The 5,016-nt window shown below is 40.4% G+C and overlaps 1 non-coding gene across 1 annotated transcript; it reads left to right on the top strand.

Moving 5' to 3' along the window:
* Nucleotides 1-3,214: 3,214 nt before the first annotated feature.
* Nucleotides 3,215-3,343, top strand: LOC116631828. Its single transcript, XR_004299278.1, has one exon. It is a non-coding gene; the product is annotated as a small nucleolar RNA SNORA72 (small nucleolar RNA).
* Nucleotides 3,344-5,016: the final 1,673 nt, after the last annotated feature.

The following is a 5,016-nucleotide window of genomic DNA, read 5'->3' as shown; positions in this document are numbered from 1 at the left end:
ACACACACACACACACACACACACACACACACACACACACACACACAGAGGAATTCTGGGAAATGTAGTTTTAGCTTGGCTAAATGGACAGTCCTAATCCCTACGCCCTGATCTGTGTTAATTAGACTCAGGAGATGCCTCTAAGCATCACTAGGGTCTTTCATATGGGCTTTCAGACTGTTGAATCGTCTTTCAGTCTTCTCTTTTCTGCACTATGCCATCCTAAGCCTCTGTCTTTTCCTTATATTTTTGCTACTCTTGAATCATCCTCTTTCTCTTATTTGTATTCTCCAAGACTTCCCATCACTCTGTAGATGATGTGGCCAAGTGCCAGGCAGTACCCTGGCAAAGGCCCAGGCATCTCGGCTTATAGGAATGAGAACCTCATGGTTCTCATGCTTTGTTCTATGTCCCTATGATTTTTAAGCTGTGTTTGTGCTGAGCTAGGTGTGTGTTGTGTTTCTGCAGTCAAGCATGCCTTGTTAGGAAGTCTGTCTTACATACAGATTTACTGAACCTGGTGCTGACTGCATCCCCTGATTTCGAGTGGGTCAGAGTGTTTTTCTTAACAAAGAAGAGCAGTATGCTTTGGCACAGCTGCTTGGTATTTTTCCTAGAATGCTAGAAGGAAGCAGACATTCATTTGGTTTTGCCAGTCTCTCTTTGTCTAAATTGTCCCATTTGGCTTAGCCTGTTGGCTTTAGTCTATTAGGATAGCAATGTGGGAAACTGTTCCTCTTGGTTTATGAGCTTGAACCCAAGTGCATCAACGTGTGCCTTAGCAGGACAGAGATTTACATAAATATTTCTGGGCTATCAGATCTCTGCGAAGACCATTTCCATGTTCCAGATGTAGGGTATGAATGTGCAAATCCCACGTGGAGATCACAGTTCACTAACTTGTGGATGGCCCCGCAGAGTAAAGGAGTGATTCAGTATAATGACTCCATACACTGTAGACGAAAGACACAGAAACACCATTCTTTTGGCGCTGTTTAAAATTTGGGCAAGGAGCCATGTTTCTGAGGCAAGAAGAACTGCCTTTTCCTTTTCATAATAATAAAAAAAAAATCTTTAGCATTTCAGAATAAGCAATATTCATCTCTCAATTAGTATTAACAGCTAATCAGGGTGCAGCAGGGTAGTAGAGTTCTCGTCAAACAGCAGGCGGCTTGTTTTATTTTTTCAATGCCACTTAAAGATTATTTGAAAACTCTCCTTCAGCAACCAGTGTGTGGGGAGCCACGTACCCTCAGTCAGAATTTAAAGTGATCCAAAATACAATATTAATGATTGATGCACAAGCTCACAGTTTGGCGCTGGGGCTTAATTAGATAAGCTTTGCAGCTGTTTCCGGGTGGAGGCAACTTGATGGGATGCAAAGCTGTTACGCGACTTCCCATCTACAGGGTATCTACTGAAGCGGAAACAGAAGCAAGCTATTAGGAATTATGATGATGACATTCTTTTTCAGTGCTGAAATGAGTAGAGGTCTGATTGTGGGGGAGAGAGAAGAAGCATTTTATAATTAAAAAGGTAGGCTCGGATCTTCTGTTCCATTTATTGATGAACTGAACACTCATACAAAGCAGCTAGTGCAGCCAAGCCACGATCTGGTGAGACATGTGTGAAGAGCTTGCTTGAGTGGCTCTCTTGGTCCATGCTACTTTGCAAAGTACAAAATCCTCTTGTCTCAAATCTGGCATCATGGTTGTGGTCAGGCCATCTAGTGTCTTATTCATGCAGACGTATACCTGCAAAAGCTGCTCTGGAATCACTCACCCTCCCTGAAAACTTAAGAAGAATTTAAACTGGGCTCGATAGCATTTCATTTCACTGAGTCAAAGAGATTGTCAACATCTAATTACCGTAGGAGTTGGGAGTCTTCTGTGTCTTGAGCTGGAAATGACTAGAATGCACCATATAGTGTCTATCTGCAGCTAAGCTTCAGCATGTGTGCGTGACCTCTATCACGTGAGACAGCTAAAGGGTACAATTTATTGAAACTCATTGTAAATTAAATGTGCAAGACTTCAAGAATGCATCCCACCAGACTGAGGCTGGGAGCTCTCACATAGTGGTATTGTTAAATTGGAAGCCTGTCTAGGTGTTCTGTGTTGTGAAATAATTATAATAGCCATCTATGAAATAAATTCTTGATAGCTCCTTGTCAGTATCTATAAAATGTGAAGTTACGCATGAATGCTAAGTATTTTATTTTTGTTGTGTAGGTGAAGCTTAATGAGCCTTCTCGTGATTGTTTTAAATCAATTTATGAGAATGTAGAATCAACCTGACTCTTTCAATGTAAGTAGGGGAGAAGTGAATCTTTCTGGAGGTACATTAAATCTCTGGGGTTATTAAATTGTCATTCCTGCACTGAAAAAGGATTTGTGCACTGCCTTGTTCCTTCTTGTTAAAGGTGTTGCAAGGTGAACAACTAGGGATTAGAAAAGTTGAAAAATCAAGTTCTGGTTTGGCCGTTTTCTGGCTGTGTGATCTTGGTCAGTTTGCTAAGACTCAAGCCTCCCTTTCCTCATTTGCAAAATGGGAAGAATGGTCCCTTGCCTCCTTATCTTCCAGGGCAATTTTGAGGATCCAACTGGATAGAACATGTCTCTAGGTTTAGACCTGAAGTTGAGTGTGTCTAATATTTTGCAAATGCACTTGTAATAAATTAATAGTGGCTTCTGTGAGGCAGATCCTCATAGTTCATCCTCATAGTTCTCCTTCTGAGAACAGATAACTGTCTCTTAAACTTTCCACTGAGCAAGGACAATGGCTGTTTTTGGGTTTCCAAAGCTTTTCCTAATGGTAATACTTTTGCCACCTGCTTGTTTGGAAAAGATGAGGAAGGAGTGTAAGATAATTCACACAGAAACAGAGACGAGGAAAATCAGATTTTGTGCACAGTTGATTAAATTACAAGTTAAAGCTTGGACCCAAGCATTCTGGTTCCAAGGTGCGTGTTGTCCTCTTTTTAGTGGATTGTCTCTGTGGACAGTCTGCAAATAAATGGAAGTGGAGAGGTGGACTATTGAGGAAATGTGTGGTTGATTTTGGAATTGAAGAGTGCAGATGTCAACAAAGCAGGTAATTCATTAAAGATCAATAAGCTTAGCAGCAGGGTTGCCATGAGCACTCTGAGGATAACTGCATTGTGTATACACGTCAGTTGACTATATTGTGGATTTTTAAAAAGGTAGAATGTACTCTGTGAATATTCTTGCTGTTCTGATTTTGTTATAATCGGGGCAGGCTAAACATTTGCTATATTAACCATGCATGTGTCCCCAGACCTAGTTCTTCCCTAGGTCTGGTTTTATCAATGTTGGTGATAAACCAAGTCTGATTTATATGATGCATCTTATGTGGGAAATGTCTGTGACTCTAGGTATCTAATCATCCTTGAGAAATGACAGCACAGCTAGTGTAATAACTTTTGAAAATAACCATTGCTAATTTGATGATTACCATTTGCCATTAAGTGAATTGTAAAACTATTGTGTTTTATTTTCTAGAAAAAAAAGTAGAATGTACTCCTTTTAGTTGCATGAAATAATGATTGTTGAGCACTTGCAAGGGATGCTTCTATCCTTGTTCCCTTGATAAAGTAATTGACAAACGTATGGTTCTTGGTGTCTTTTCTAATTGATGCTGATGGAAAAGCTGACAACAGCAAGTTGTAGGAATATTGCAATACTCCATCAAAATCTCTAAGGATAGAGATGGATTATAGTGCTTTGAATATCACCATACATCCTAACAGCAATCAGTAAAAATTACCGATGCTAGACTGAACTGATGAACCAAACAAAGCCTGGTGGTATACTGAGAGAAAGGTAGGCATGAATTATCTGGGTGGAATGTAGGAAATGCTATTAAAAAATTAATGCATAGGTAATGTACACAGGTCTTGAAATGTACAAACAAGCACTTAACTTGTAGAATAATAGTAATCGTGATGAATGATAACAGCAATTACTTTTATTTACTGGTGCTTATTCATCTTCCAATCCAGTGAATAATTTTTCCTAGAGTTCTAGCTTGGATTCTCTTTTCTCTCTTTATAAATACTCTCCTTGGGCTTCATTATCTGCCCAAAGGCTAAATTTACCATCTGGGTAGCAATGACCCAACTCAAGTAATCTCCCGCTGTGCCTCAAGGCATGCACACCTTTGGACACTCATAGCATTTTTCATATGTCTTCTATATCAGGCAGTCGAAACCATGGGTCTGAACAAATGGCCTAAAGAGATAAGATAAAATAAGAAAGGTAGAAAGCCTACAATCAATGATTAGGGAAACCCAACATTTTAAAGGCTAAGTAAATGAGGATTTTAGAGACAGAACACATAAGTGGCCAGAGAAGTAGGAGCATGATTAAAAGAGAGTGGCGTCACTGTGGAAATCCAAAGGAAGAGAGTATTTCACAAAGAAGTGTTGGTCAGTAGGACTGAAATGTCAAATAAGATAGGGGCTGAAAATGCTGATAGGATCAAGCAACACGAAGACCAGTAGTGTACTTGGTCAGTCCTGTTTGAGTGAAATGCAATGGGTGGAAATCAGATCCCTGTGGGTTGAGAAGTGAGTGGGAGTCGAGTAAAGGGAAACAGAAAGTACAGGCAACTATCTCACCTAGAGTTATTTTAAAATCAATGATGCTATTTTCCATTTATTTCCTGGGAGTCACAGTTAAGACAAGCTGTAAAGGATTCCATCCAGAAAGGCCTCCCATCAATCTGGAGCTAATGCTATTTCCAGCACTCACTGAGGCTCCTGGGAACCAAACAATCTTGTTGCCAGCCCACCTGGTCTAGGGTTTCCAGGAGCAGCTGGCTTGTTCCAGAGCAGTCCAAGTCCTTCAATTCCCCCAGAGACCTCAATCCATCAGACTTCCAGGCCCAATGCTGTGAAAATTTCTAGGCCAGTTATTTTCCCCATGACTCATCCATGTTTTTCATCCAAACTGAAAAAAGTCCTCCAGTCACCATCCTCTCTAGAATCCCAGCCCC

Source organism: Phoca vitulina, unplaced genomic scaffold (assembly GCF_004348235.1).
Source record: "Phoca vitulina isolate PV1807 unplaced genomic scaffold, GSC_HSeal_1.0 scaffold5, whole genome shotgun sequence".
Classification (NCBI taxonomy): domain Eukaryota; kingdom Metazoa; phylum Chordata; class Mammalia; order Carnivora; family Phocidae; genus Phoca; species Phoca vitulina.
Note: the sequence above shows the minus strand (reverse complement) of the source record. Positions and strands in the feature narration are given on the sequence as shown.